Raw genomic sequence first — 15,021 nt, 5'->3', positions numbered from 1 at the left:
CCGGAATTTCTCCAAGCCATTTAAGAAGCAGACATAAAAGATGACATTCCAGGGCCTTTAACCCTTTTATGAATATAAATGTAAGAAGTACTGAGCCTGGGATAAGAAAGAAAATGATTCCATCTGGCTCTACATGCTCCATTCTCCGGAATCCACTGTGATTCAATGAATAGAGGTTGTGGGGGAAGGGGGGAGGGGCAGTGGGGGAGTGGGAGGAGCTTCAGATTTTCTTATTTCCCCTCTAGGGCACTTGGTGTAAGGCAGGGTACAGACTGAAATGCGCCTAAACACACTCTTTCTCCTGTCTTATGGAACTCGTAAGAGTAATAATAATAAGGAAGAAAGACAGTTTTATTCAAGTACAATCCATTGTTTAAGCACACAGCAAAACACAAACCTCATCATGGAAGAGGACTAAAAGTGAGTCTAAGTGGCAGTTGGGCTCCTACAAATAAAAATTGTTACCAGGGCAGCCAGTGGCCTCTCTGTGAAATGGAGAGAGAAACGCTGCCTTTGTTCGATGGGCCCCTCATGAAGAGGTGTCGAACGTCAAGGCTATTGCTTTGAAAAGATACTGCCGTGTAAATGTCAGACCAGTGCAGACGCTGAGTTAGGAAGATTACACCTGCTAAAGGTAAACTGAATGAATCGGCCAATAGCAAGTCACCCAATAGCTTGTGCATGTGCAGCCTCAAGGAGGACCATCTTAGCTTAATTCACTCCCACTTTTCACTTTAAGCTGGGAGAGTTGAAGTGTATGGGGAAGGGAGTGACGCTCGTGTTGTAGACATACACACACACATACATACTTTTAGGAGCGTTTTCTCCATTGACATACTGGGTTACACTTAGCTTAAAGTGAGCATTCATTTAGAGTCATGAAAGTGATTTACATTTTGTGTATGTACACGTCTTCAGTACTTCACAATTTCTTCATACTTTTTGTATTATTAGCACGGGCAGTTTTGCTGGATACACCTTTCCAAGGAAGTCGGATTGGATGTCCTTCTTAGTTGGTGTTGGATAAGTGGTAAAACACACGCCAAAGTAGGACTTCGGCGCTGGGAGGTGTGCAGAGCAGTGCGTTTCCAGAAGGTGTTTGGGCTTATCATGGAAAGCAGTCCTTTTTGCAATCTTTGTCATGGGGAAGACAAGTCGATGCTGAGCTTTTGGGGGATGAGGTTAAGGTCACTTCGCCCCAGGTATCTGCTTCTTGCAATGGAGTATGTAAAGAATCCTATGGGACCCAGCAGATAGTAGGTGCTCAATGAATGCATCCTTTCCCACAGGTGTAAGAGGTGTCCTAATTACTCCACCAGTTGCCTGCTATTTACTTTAATCTCTTTGACTGAGGGTGGTTCTTTGCTCTCAAGGAGATTAGATCTCAGACCTCTGTGTCTCTAGCCTCTCTTCTCAAGGCTTACAAGCAGAGCCCCCGAACACGTGAACACCGAGAACTGCAGTGAATGTCTTCCAAACTGTGTGAGTGCCTTTCTCACGAGCACTGTGCATTTGCAGAGTGCTTGAGAGTCATTTCTCCCCCTGACTAAATAAATACCAGAGCCGGGATAAAGGGAAGGCCCTCCGAGATCACCCACCCCTGGGGCAGGGCAGCTGCATCAGGACAGAACAGTTCATGACTCCCACCTGCTGAGCTAGCTCAGCCCTCGCTCCGCTCCTGGCTTGCTGCGCTTTCCGGTTTGCTTTCTCTTAGATAACGGCTTTACCAAAAATTAAACTGAAGCTGCTTCTATTTGTCTTTCCTTCCCATATCTGTCCTTGATCTGACCAGCTCATTGTATTAGAAAGGCGGTAGAAGGTAGGGTATTGAAAGAATATGGAATGGAGTGGTGGCTGTCCCGTGGTTGAAAGCAATCTGATCTAATTTCTGAGTCCCCAACTGATGTTTGTTTTTATTAAAAATGTCTGGAAGGATAACTGTTCCGAGTCGATTATCCAAGGTAATGACATTAACTAGCTGTGCTACAGAGTCAATAGGAATGGCAAAAATATATACCTGCTGATTAAGAATGACACAAAACAAATTTGTCAAGTAAAACGGAGAGCCTCGGCAGTTGAAGCGTACATCCAGTGATGCCCAGACCATGTCAGTGGTTCTTATTTTGGGGGAAAAATAATAAATTCCTTTTTGAAGTATGTTTGTAGCCTGCTGAGAACACTCTGAATAAAAATGAAGGGTAACTCAGAAACTGCCCTTCCTGTCCTCCGAGGGGAGAGCAAAAGAGAAAGAGTGGTCGGGGGTGGGAAGGGAAGGAGACCTGTGTACTTCATCCAGGGAAAGTAATTGAAAATGCTAATTCTGTGCCCACAGACTACAGCTTTGAAGGACAGGTCCTTGTCATTGGACTACTTGGGAAACGGCAGCACAGAAATAAAAATAGATCATTGACCAAAAATATCCCTTTCCAACTGAGAAGGTTTAAAGTGCGGCTGCCCATTTTTTTCTACTGAAAAAAAAAATTATAAACCAGCCTTTTTATTGTTTCCCTTGAGAACACTGGAGACGAATGTGTATGTGGTTGAGGAATAGAAATATTGTGAATCTCAGTTTAAGAAATGTTGAGATATTTTTATTGGGGTTTTTTTTTGTTGTTTGTTTGGAAAATGCACTGTCTTCAAGGGTCAAGCTCAGGTTATTATCAAATCAGGGGTTTCAGAGGCTCAAGTCAATGAGCAGTTTTTTGGAAAGATGAACATAGTTGGAAGTTGCCTACTTTTTTCTTTAAATAAACAGGAATTTAATGATGGCACTTATGATAATAATCCCATTGTAATTTAGTTGTAAACTCAAGAGTTACACCCAGATTTGTGACTGATTTCCAGTGTTTATAACCAGTGGGGTGGGGACAATTATGGCAACGTAGCTTTGGAGCATGCTCTGATCGTACAGAACATTAAAAACTAGGCGTATGCTTACTGACTTGTGAGAATCAACAAGGTTGTTAGAATGCAGGGCTAGATTTGGACTTCCTTCCTTCCTTCCTTCCTTCCTTCCTCCCTCCTTCCCTCCCTCCCTCCCTCCCTCCCTCCCTCCCTCCTTCCCTCCTTTTCCTTCTCCTTTCTTATTTAACACACAGTAATCCAACACTCTTCTGGGCACACAGCAGTGAATCAAGGAGCCCCTGCCCACATACAGCTTACATCCTAGGAAGAAAGTAAACCCCTAAAATAGGCGAATAGACTATGTCAGGTGACGGAGGCAAACAGAGTGAGTGGGGCAGGGTTGGTCATTTGGAGCAAGGTGGTCAGGGCCACTCCACTGATATAACATTTGCAAAAAGACCAGAGGAAGTGGGCAGTGTGGTGGTGCGGGTGGCTGGTGGAGGTGAGGTCTAGGTTGTGGGACCAGCAGAGGCAGGAGAAGGGAGGTGTCTGGTGCATCAGGGAAAGCAAGGCCAGCTCAGGATCAGAGCAACGTATGTACTAAGGAGAGTGAGAAGCTGTGTCAGGGGAGGAGTGGGGACAGGTCACATCATGGCTGTGACTTGTACTCAGAAGGAGACGAAGCCGTTGGAAGGATTTTGGGGGGAGCAGTGACGTGATCTAACTTACATTTGCACAGGATGTCCCCGCCGCTGTTTAGAGGATAGACTGAGGAGAGGCCAGGGTGGAAGCAGAGAAGCGCCCTGGAAGGCAGCGCCAATAATCCAGGAAGAGAGGACAGTGGCTCGGACCCTAGAGGTACCCTGGGGGTGGGGAGAAGTGTTGGGGCATCTCTCTGCATATACTCTGAAGGTCGTGCCAAGAGGACTTGGTGGTGATTTGGTTGTGGGGTGAGAGAGGAAGAACATAGCTGAACCGCAGACTCTCATTCCACAACCTTATAAACCTTAGTTTCTCACTCAAATATCAACTATAACAACGAAAACTTCTGTATGCACTGAACTGTACTTTGAAAATGGAAAGCTTTTATTTACATTGGTTTACGTGAACTTCTGAGGTCTGGTGATAGTAAATACTCTGACCAAGGCCGTAGAGCCAGTCAGTGGCAGAACAGACACCTAAACTCAGATCTCCTGCAGAATCGGTATCATAAGGATGATCCTCCTGATTAAGTGCCGGGACCATAACTTACAGGGTCCCAGCCTTTCAATTGCCTAAAAAATCCTTTGAGAAGCTGAGTCAAAGCAAGACATCTCAAGTGCTGTAGTTAGGAGTTATTATAGGATGCGAATGAAGATAGAGGTGCTGACCTACAGTGAAGTATGTTTGACTATGAACTTGGCGATCTGTTTTCCTGGTAGCTAGCAATTAATGCACCTAGTTGTGGCCACTGCATTCTTATCCAGTGAGTCTTGTGTAACTCATTGGCGGTTATGTGTGGCTTAGGGATGCCGGCTGAGTTACTGAAATAGAGCAAGCCTAATTAGCCTACCCAACAATTGAAAATATGACTTCAACCCCGGGTGGTTAAAATGCCAACCAGCTGGCTAACCTACACGGTTACTTTCTTTTTATGGATGTGGGCAACACCTGGCATTGCTTTAGCACATCCAGTACTTTGGCAGTTGAGAAAGCCAACTGGCTGCACCAGGTTTCGGCATGATGGATGGATTCAAAATGAAGAGCAAGTTCAACTATCAATTAATGGGAAATAATATAAATAGGGGGAAAAAAGCCCTACCAATTTAGTCCATCAGAGGTAATAATATCTAAACACCTTAACCTCAGAATCATTAGTCCTGAATATTTCAATCAATATGGATTCTCTCAAAAATCAATTTGCTGCTACAAATATGATTGTTTAATAATTCACAAGTTATGGGCCTTCAGGCCAGAAAGGGTGAGCGTAGCTGAGGAGAGAGGTAATCTCCGCCTTAGATAAGATTTCAATTAAAAGAAGAGAACATCTAGGAAATACCATTCAATGTTGGACGTGACAGTCCTTTATGTGTGAGTGTTTTGAGCTGTTTGTCCTATGAGGACGATGCAATTTAGTTCTGCTCCACTGTTTACTTTCACATGGAAGCTACTTAGCTCTTTTCCTAGTACCATAAATATTTTATTAAAATAAACCACAGTAAATTTCGGTTTTACTTACTAGATTAAAAACAATAATTTTAAATAGCTAATGACTGGTGCCAAATCATCCAGACATTCTTATCTGCAGACCTGGAGAGAAAGGGCGTATGAAGCTCATTAAGGCATTTTGGTAACTGTTTCGTGCCTCCTCGCTTTCACATCAGAGAAGGCGATTTTGTTTGGTAAACTTGGCTTTTGCAGAGGCTCTTGTCCAGTTCCATCACTTTGGACCACACGAATTCCCAGGACTTGCAATTCTTTCTAACACAATCGCTTTCATACTACATCTGTTCACTGAAAAGACGTTTCTAAGTCTGTTTTCACGAGAGCTCCCCACGATCCAGTTACAGAATGTGGGCAGATCAATTGCTAATGAATCTTGCAGGTCGCACTTTGATTCTCTTCACTCTCTGGTGTCCGTGGAAAGTCTGGCCCATGAGTGTTCAGAGCAGTTAAGAGGAGAGACCGTTTGGGGTTTGGTTGGGTACTCAAACTGCAGTGTATACAGCCACTAACTAAAATATGCTTCTACATTATTTTACAATGGAATAGATAACTGTTGGAATGGGGGTGACAGGGGTCACAGCTGTACACCCAGGAGAAGGTCCTGTCACCTGAATGACTTGGTCCTGCCTCCAGCCTGGGCCACACCCCCATGTAGGCTCAGTGACCTGTCTGTCAATTTGCATAATCTTCCTTCCTTGGATTTATTCTCCATGCTTGGGTCAAAAAATGGGGCTCATTAATAAACATTTATTGAGCACCAACAGGGTATTGTGTTCCAAATATATTCCCTTCCCTGTAGGCGTGGAATCCAGAATGTTGGCTCCCAGCAGTCACCTCTGCCCTGATTTTCAGAAGAGTAAGTTATCTAAGCAATTGAAAGGACATTCAAGTATTTGTGAACTTTCAAAGGGAGATAGTCCTTCATCTAAAATGTCCTTTTAAGTAGTCAAAATTTCTAAATATTCCCCTTGTCTAGTAAAGTCTACTGACCTGTTTCTGGGATGCAGATAAGCCCTGATAAGATTAAAAATATTAAAACTCATAGATAATCATTAGGTTTTCAAGTTCAAAGCATTTGTTGCCCAGTTAGGTGTGAGGACCGTAGAGAGAAAAAAAAAAGAACCTCATAAAAATTGAAGAACATTGTCAAGGTCATTGGCATGTAATTTTTAAAGTCATTTGGATTCGGTGCCATTGTGCTAAAAATCCGATCAGGAGGCAGAGTTGAAGAAGACCCTGTTGTTAGGATGTGTGAAGCTTTTTACTGAAGCATGATAAATAATTGAAAATGCCTTTAGCAAATTCCTGTTTTAATGGGAAAATACTTGTCATGCAGTTTTTCAATTAGTATTTACTAATTCAAATTGGTTTATCATTTAGCCAACTGCATTTCCTCATCTTCATTTTGATTTGTGGATTTCCCAGCTGATAGTAAAACTTGTGGTGGTCTCCATACTGGTTCGACGAAGGGTTCTCTGCATTCTTCTGTCTGACGCAACACCTGAAGGATTAAATGAAAAAGTCATCCGAGGTGGCCTAATTTGGGTGGAGGGTGGTGGGACCTGTAGCTGCTTCGATTAAAATCTGGGGTAGGGAAAGGGATACATTTTAAGTTGAAATAAAGAAGATGACAATTCTCATAACATGCCTGTGTCCTTCTCCTTAGATTCAAAGGAACCTACACATCCAGTTTTGAAAGCCACTCTGCATGGCAGATCTAACATTCTTGTTGGAAAATTTCTAGAGAAGGGGGACTAGTTCAAAATGGGATTTCTAAAATACCAGTCATGACGTATTTCTTACTCACTGACGGTGGGCTCCTTGTTGAATCGGTTCAGGGGCTGCAGTTATCAGGAGCATAAAAGGGATCCTCTATTTATTTATCTTTTCCATTTGGTGGCAAAGAAAGCTAGCTAAAACTAAAGTTTCTTGGCTTCCATAAGGAAGTTCCACATTCACTCATTCACTATTTAAGGAGCACCTCCACAACTGCGTTACTGCTCTCAGAAAATCTGATGTGTGCGTGTTTATGGCCCTCTTTCCCCATTCGACTCTCAGTTCTGTGAGGGAGAGACTTTGGATCTCTGTCTGGCCTGAACTCACTGGCACATGGTAGACATTCCTGTACATCTGCTACAGGAATGCATCTGTGATCGAGTGAATGATTCAATATGTGTTGGAGAATGATTTCTCAAAGTGGCCTGTAGTCTGCGACCTAAAAAGGGTGAATAGTAAACACAGGAGAATATTTCATGCAGAAGAAAAAGTGGATGGAAATACCACTTATATTAACAATCTGCAAATGACATACTTAGGCATAAATCTGAAAGAAAATAACAAAATTAAAAAACTAAATACATGACGAGACATTGTACATTCACTCTGGGGCCTCAGGAAGATGCTGGAATGAGGCAACTCGAGTGAGTGACATTGAGCAGAGTGAGGAAAACGCCCAGTAGGAGAACCCCCAGGAGAGCCCTGTGTCTGTATTCCAGGGGAGCCTGAACCCACCTTTCTAGACAGGAGAGGCAAGTTTCAACTCTCGGGTCTGCTTCTCCTGCTTTCCATCCACAAGACCAACACTGAGAGTTGGAGGTGGAGCCCCAGGGCCTGGGATCAGGGAAGGTGGGCGAGAGGAGCAGGAGGAATCTGCACTATTCACAGTATCAGACTGAGAATTTGTGAGCAGCCTGGGCATCTCTTTGGATTATTTGAAGCCATGTGAATGGAGGCAATTAATCCTTTGTTGAGACTTTATGCTCCAACCTAACTCTTCTCTTTTGATGAGATGTCTCTGAAAATGTTTGGGTCACTGGTGAAAGAGAAATGCAGGATGCTCCGGGCATCTGTGGGGCCAGGGTCAGAGAACAAATGGAGCCCGTGGACCACGAGGGTTTGAAAGCTACAAATCAAGCTAGTAAATTGTTAAATAAAGCATTATTCAATTATTATATTTTGATGGATATGCCTTCATTATTCTTTTCACTGAATGCATGGTCCACAAACCCACAGCATTGGTACCATCTTAGAGCTCATTAGAAATGCAGACTTTCAGGCCCTCCCTCAGATTTACTGAGGCAGAATCTACATTTTAACAAGACTTCCAGGCACTCTGCTAGCACATTTAGCTTTGAGAAGCACTGTTGAGAATGACCTGGAAGGCCAGGCTCCAATGGAGAACGCCCAGGTGTCTTGGAGCACAGAGCACTGTGCTGTGACAAGAACTGTCTCAGCCCGTGAGCCCTGCCCCGGCCCCCTTCTCTTCCCACTCCCAGCTTCTCCCTGCCTCTCAAAGCGCCTTGTGCACACAGGAGTGGACACCCCAGTCTGCACATTCAAATCCTTTTGAAATAGCTGCTTTTTGTCTTCTGCTCCGGCCCAAGGGTACGCCATGGACAGGAGAGGATGGATGCAGGCCTCAAGTAAGCTTAGGACCATTAAGGTGGGGGATTCCCAGGACTTGGCGAGGTTGCAAAGCGGGGCATGGGCTCCAGGTGGGCATATCCCCTTGATGTTATAGACTTGTCACACCATGGAGAAGGGCACAACAGAAGGCAGCTAAAGCGCAGGGTGTGGGGAGGAGCACCTCTTCCTCTGGCCTAAGGGTAATACTGGGTAAATGTATCCCTTTCGCTGGCCATGAGATGATTGTGCTGATGTCATTCAAGCTAGAGCATCTTCAACAGCATCAGCTAATGAATAGATGGAGATGTGTACTGGGGAACTCATCCACATATTGAAAAAAGGGGGAGCTGTTGACAGGCATGCAGGACCCCAGAACACCATAGGGGTGGGCAGTTCTCACTGAGGTCTGACTCTCCTGCCAGGAGGGATGGTTTGGAGGAAAGATGTGCTGTGAGAGTCTTAGGAGACTGATCCCTGACACAGCGAATCTGAGGGGGGTCGAAGCAAAGAATATGCACATTTTCAGTTGCATGGTATTTGATGTGATCTCAATGCATTGACGTGGCGAGTTGAAAACTGGCTCCCTAAAAGACATTCTGTGCCGTCTTTCAAAATCTGACTCTCCATCAAATGGAATTTCTTTCCTCAAAAAAAAAAAAAAAAGTAACGAAATGTGATTAGTGCAAATGTCTGTGAAATTTATTGTACTATTAAAATCCTATTGGGTCTTTGTTTATGAAATGTATTTTTCTGTATTTGTGGTTTAAGGAGGCTTGATAATGAGGCTTTGAAGATTCATAGCCTCTTTTCTGTGGCTTAATTTAGGCTCTATATCAAATATGTAAAATAACATTATATCTTTCCACCACCTCTGTGGATCATACATTTTGTTATTATTTCCCTGCCAGAGTATTTTCTTCTCTTTTTTTTCATAAATACCAAACTACTAATAGTAGGGGACTTTTTAATAGAAAGCCATTATCTAGAGCAAAAAGAAGGAGTGTGAGTCTCCCAGTAGGGTTGGGTGGACCCACACTGCTTCACATTCCGTGTCGGCTGCCACCCTCACCTCTCTGTGCCTCGTTCCATTTTAGGAAAGGTGAGTTTCATTACAGACTGCTGGTACCTGACTCCCCATGGCCCATCCCTCCATTTCTATAGGGAGCAAGTGCCTCGCTCAGCAGAGTTGTCCCTGGGGTGCAGAGATTGAGATAATCGGGTCCACTTTGGGAGGGGAGAAGAGGGCAGGCAGTACATCTGTGACTTAAGGAAGCACCCAGTGGTTTTCAGTCCTCCCTCCATTTCAACCTAGGACAGCTGAGGCCTTCCCACAAGCACTTTCTTGGGTTCTGCGATGTACTTTTCTCTTGACCTTGATTGCAGCATTGCCTTCACATTGCTCTGAGCATAAAGACCAACATCCTAAACATGATCTACAAGTCCATCTGGTGTGGCCTCACCCATCTCTCTCACTGAGCTCAGCCCATGCTCCGCACCCTGTGTACTGATCTCTACCCCCCCGCCACCTGCTCTCTTCTAGATCCTTGGATTCACCAGGCTTCCTTCTGCCACAGGACCTTTGCAGCTGCTGTTTTCTCTGCTATGAAATGTCCAAGTCTTTGCCTAGTTAATACCTACTGTTAAGGATTAGTCGCTCTTACTTGGCTTCTCCGATTTGGGCAAAGCCCTTTATTATACACTTTCAAGGCATTTATTTTTAATAACGTGGCTTTGAGTAAGTCCATCTCTCCCACTGGACTGAAACCCCTCGGGGGCAGAGACTGTGTCTGCTTGAGCTTCTCCTGCATCTTTCCAAAACCTACCGCAGAGCCACACGCAGAGCAGGCCCTCGAGGTCCCTTGTGGGGAGGACCGGAGAGCAGTGTGCTTCTCCGCTCCCCCTTGCATTTCCCTGAGGACAGCCCTGCATGCTTTCATGTTTGGCAAACTGCCATCAGATTACTCTTATAGGTTGGTGACTCATTTAAAGACATTCATTTGGGGATAACGGAGGGGAATAGACAGGTCTTCACTCAACTTTTACAAAAGGGAGTCAGCAAATGCTTTAGAATTACACAGTGTGATGCCATTAGATTCCTTGGACCTCAGAAAACATGGGATAAGGCTGTCTTTAGATGACTGAACTGGCTAAGGGATTTTATTAACTTTGCGCCTGATTTCTATCCTGGGTGGCACCAGAAAGTGTCACCCCCCTCCTCTCCCTCCAGGCAGGATTGTTTTAATTCTCTCAAGCAATGGTGGCTTATTCCTCAGAAGCAGCTTCTTCCCTCCCTTGTAATCAGTGTCCCAGCCAGGACGCTACTCCTGCTGCCTAATGTCAATTCCTTTTACTATAATTAAATAAACCCATTTCCTTTGTTCTTTCCTCGGGGAGAATCCGTTTTGATAATTATTCCTTAAATAGATGAATCATGTTTCCATAATGCCTTCCAGTTTGCAAAGTGTTTTAAGGATGCCATCTCATCAAATCTTAGCACAATTCAGGGAGCTGAGTATTAATTCCTCCCCTTTCACAAAACAGCCCAGAGAGATACAGCACTTATTCATGGTCATGTGGCTTGGACCTGACACTGGTGGGCAGATGGGTCTCCACCCCAGGTGTTTGTGTTTCTAAACCCCCAGTGGTTTTCACAGTTTTGGGAGCCACCATCTGCAGGCAGGACGAGTGATGTCCTACCTAGTTCTTTCTTTGGCTTAACACCATCTTGTCATTATAACATACATGTTTCTTAGTTTCCAATTTCCACACCTGTGCTTGTGTTCACTGCTCTTTTCTGAGCTCTAAGTGTTACGTGTATAATATTGGTTATGGAGCCCTGGAATACAGCATTTTTAATAAAACTAAAATGATCAGATTGCAGTGATTCCTTACACCTCTAGCCATGCCTTCTGGTATTGTGCTGACTTTGTTTTTTAACAAGGGGATTTGTGAGCCTAACTATGACTTTTATAATTTAGCAAAGAAAAAAGAAAGAAAGAAGGTCCCTCCTGGTGGAAACCCACGCTCTATTGACTGAGCCGAAAAGATGCCGGCCTTTACAGATTAAATTTCTAGCCTAGATGTGCATCCTCGCCCCGCGCTCTGCCGCGCTCTCAGACGAGGGAATGCTCCCAGACAAGGGGATGCGAGGCACTTAGCGACACTCACCCATGTCTTCTTGGAACGAAAACAGAGAGGAAATCAGAAACAGTCAAAGCCTTTCCTGGAGGTCCCTAGTTGGGGGAAATAACCAGGTCACCAGCACTGAGCAGTCCTTGGAAAGTACTGGGGTCCCCACTGGGGGTACCATCCGGCCACCATGTTGCCACTTATAGTAAGAGGCCTGCTCCCAGAACCTTCCAAACCACTGCCTTCCTCTCTCTAAGTCTTTTCATTCCTTCGTGTTAATTCCACAGTTTAGAACTGGAACCAGCCTTAAAAATTAGACTTTCTGTTTGTGCTCAGGTAAAAATTGGGAGAAGGAAGCACTGACAATTTTTCTTTATTTGGGTTATATAAATTATGTGTGACTATTTCTGAATCATTAATGCATCTACCAAGTAAAATAATTGCAATCATGATCTTGTAACAAGAACCAAACTAGGTATTTTTTTAAAAAATGAATCACGTGTAGCAAAGATTATGTCACAGTTTATTTTGCGTGTGGGTGTCTCTCTCGCAGCCAAATGGTTTTCAGTAGCAATTACTGGTGTATCAGTGACCTTCTGGTTCAACTGAATTAAAAACTTAAGTGAAGTTTTACTGGTATCAGTCTTCGCTGTCATACAGGTGATTAAGAACATGAAATATGCTACAACAATGCCACCTATAGTTAGTTGACTTTGTTTAAAGCAAGGTACATTTTTATATGTGCTGTCACAGAAAGCAGTTAAAGTAAAAGTCTGCTTGCTAACGGTGTTTGTGTCGTACCTACTCTTCGGTGCACTGGGAGGAAGTAGACGGAAAAACAGGAAGGGTAAGGTGCTCCAGGGGTGGCCCTGCCAGGGAGGATGGTAACTGTACTTTAGAAAGAAATTCTTGGTCATTCTCCATTTATTTCCTTTAAGATATTGTTTTGTGAGAATATTCTCTTACTTTTAGTTAGGTAGACTTTATGAACCTTTTCCTTTTCTGTTGTCAAAAAATAATTTTCTTTTTCCTAACTGGAGGTCCTAAGGATATTCTGTTATATGGTCTTCTTAAAATTCTAGAGGTTTGCTTTTCAGCTTTTAACCCACCTGGGATTTGCTGTTGTGTTTGATATAAAGCAAGGTTCCTTTTCTGGATCATCAATGATCTTAGCACCATTTTCCAAAAAGTTCGTCCTTTCCTCACAGATCTGCAATTTCCTTTAGTTGAGAGACCGAGTGACCATCTGGAGTGGTCCTGTTTCTCAGCTCTCTATTCGGTTCTGTTGATCAACTTGCCTATCCTTGTGTAAATACCACATCGCCTTACAGTAGCTTGTGACATGCCTGGACGTCTGTAGAAGAAGTTGGCAGAAGGAGGGACGAATAAATGTGGAATGGTCTTAAACGGGAGTGTGATAGGGCAGTGAAGTCAATGAGCCACAGCACCGAATCATAGAAGCGTTAACATTTAATGGGAAGAGAAAAAAACAACCAGAGAGAACTATATACAGAATGATAGTATCTTGAAAGATCACATAGAAATCTAAACACTATATTATCTAGACACACAATCCTGTGGTAAAATTTCTGAGAAAAAACAAAGGCATGATATGAGTTCAGTTCAAGCTAGCGCTCACTTCTGGTGAGGAACAGCGCTGAGTGTGATGGGAGAAAAGGCCGCGGGTCGGTGCGATTTAGCATTTTGGCCGTGCTCCTTACTTAAGCTGGGTGGTAGGTTCGTGCGAGGTTCTTTTATTGTTATACTTCACATCGCTGTATAGGATACGTAAATTCTTTCATATTAAACTGTTAAAGATAAAATTTGAAAGCTATAAAAACATGTACATTATGATAAGTGTATAAAAGCATATGAATATTAAAATTTCAAAATCTCCAAGGGACTAGAATTATTTATATTCTAGATATCTTTATTTAATATTCTATTTGTAATTTAAGTTACATATATACTTAGTATATGTATATATACACTATATATATATATTTTTTGCCATATATATATATACATATATATATATGGCAAAATGACACCATAGAATACAGTTTAAATTCTAGCTCTGGGCCTAACTAGTTGTTTAAATTTAACACTTGGCTTGAACACCATAAACCTCAGTTTCGTAATCTGTAAAGTGGGAATAGTTCGGTCCTTGTGAGATTAACAGTTCCTGGCACATGGTAACAGTCAGTAAAGATGAGTTTATCCATCTATGTTATTATTACTCTACTTAATAGAATCCATATATGTGTGTATATATGTGTGTGTCTGTATGTATACATAGGTATATATAATTTTTTACTTTGTTCTAGAAAGTATATTTGGTTCCTGTATTTACTCAGCCTCATTAAAATATTTTTTCCCTTTGGAAGCACAGTTTTAAGATTTTTCTTTTAGCCAGCTGAGCTACCCAGCCAGAGCTCATTGCTCAATACTTTTGACATCACAGTGACATGGTGCTTTTCATAATCTGTCTTCATAATCTTGAACTCTTTATCACCTTTAGGACTGAAAGTATAATTTGAAGATTATGGAAGAATACTGGGATTTCCTATGTTTTTTTGTTTCATTTTGCTGTTTTCTTCTATTTGGTTAAACTTCCAATGCTGTTTACTCCTCGTTTGCAAGCTTTTGACAGATAGATGATTGGCATGTGAGCGACACCGGAATTGTTCACGCCAATCCTGGTTAGCCTTCCAAACTTTATGGTTTCTTCTGAAAGACTTGGCCCTTTCTGTGGTCTGCAGCCGCACCGTCAAGCAAGTGACAGGCTAGCTGCTCTGCACACAATGGCTTTATTTCCAGACAGCGCCACGGGGCGATTTTTTGGAAGGCATTTTAAGGCATTAAAATTTAAGTTAAAACCAACTCCGTATGCCATCATCAGTGCAAATACTTCCAATGAGGTGACAATCAGATGAATGGCCAAGTTCACACATTCTCAGGCAGCATCACTGCTGAGATGTCATAACTCCCTCCTCTGCCTGTCAGCAGGCAGGACCCTTCATTGAGGAAAAGGCACGCAGGTTGACGTGAACCCTGCCCACTTACAGATGAGACCCTCGATGTGCTGAGGCACGCGTTACCTGTGCATTTTAGAGCCTGATCAGGTAACCAGAGTGTATGATGCCACTGGTGGAGTGCTCAAAGCACGGTCATTGGCTTGTTTTACGTGAGGTGCCCGTATTTACCTGTCTTCAGCAAGGCATTAGCAACTTTGAGTGTGTTATATTGATAATGGGATAATACATTCTGTTCTTGTTTCCTTAGAAGAAGCCAAGATTTATCACATTAAATTAAACAGCAAGAGGTAGAAATATTGATGGGGCTTCCAGAGCACAGAATGAAGTAGCCTGAGCTGGGTACTTACTGGTGACTTCAATGCAGGGTTGGGGCTTTTTCATAAGTGTCTTTGCAGGACTT

General features: G+C 43.1%; 1 protein-coding gene across 21 annotated transcripts in view; it reads left to right on the top strand.

The window, feature by feature from the left end:
- The window catches only part of ESRRG (estrogen related receptor gamma), a 506,557-nt gene that overhangs the window by 125,019 nt on the left and 366,517 nt on the right, over window positions 1-15,021 (top strand). Inside the window, exon 1 of one of the 21 annotated variants that reach the window (XM_053912611.1) lies at window positions 3,045-3,702. The exons of the other annotated variants lie outside the window; for them this stretch is intronic. The gene's annotated coding sequence lies outside the window, so the exon portion shown is untranslated. Of the gene's footprint in view, window positions 1-3,044; window positions 3,703-15,021 lie in introns of those variants that run through there. 21 annotated transcript variants of the gene reach the window in all.

The sequence above is a fragment of the Desmodus rotundus genome, chromosome 10, assembly GCF_022682495.2.
Source record: "Desmodus rotundus isolate HL8 chromosome 10, HLdesRot8A.1, whole genome shotgun sequence".
NCBI classification, from domain to species: Eukaryota; Metazoa; Chordata; class Mammalia; order Chiroptera; family Phyllostomidae; genus Desmodus; species Desmodus rotundus.
This window is presented reverse-complemented; position numbering and strand designations above follow the sequence as displayed.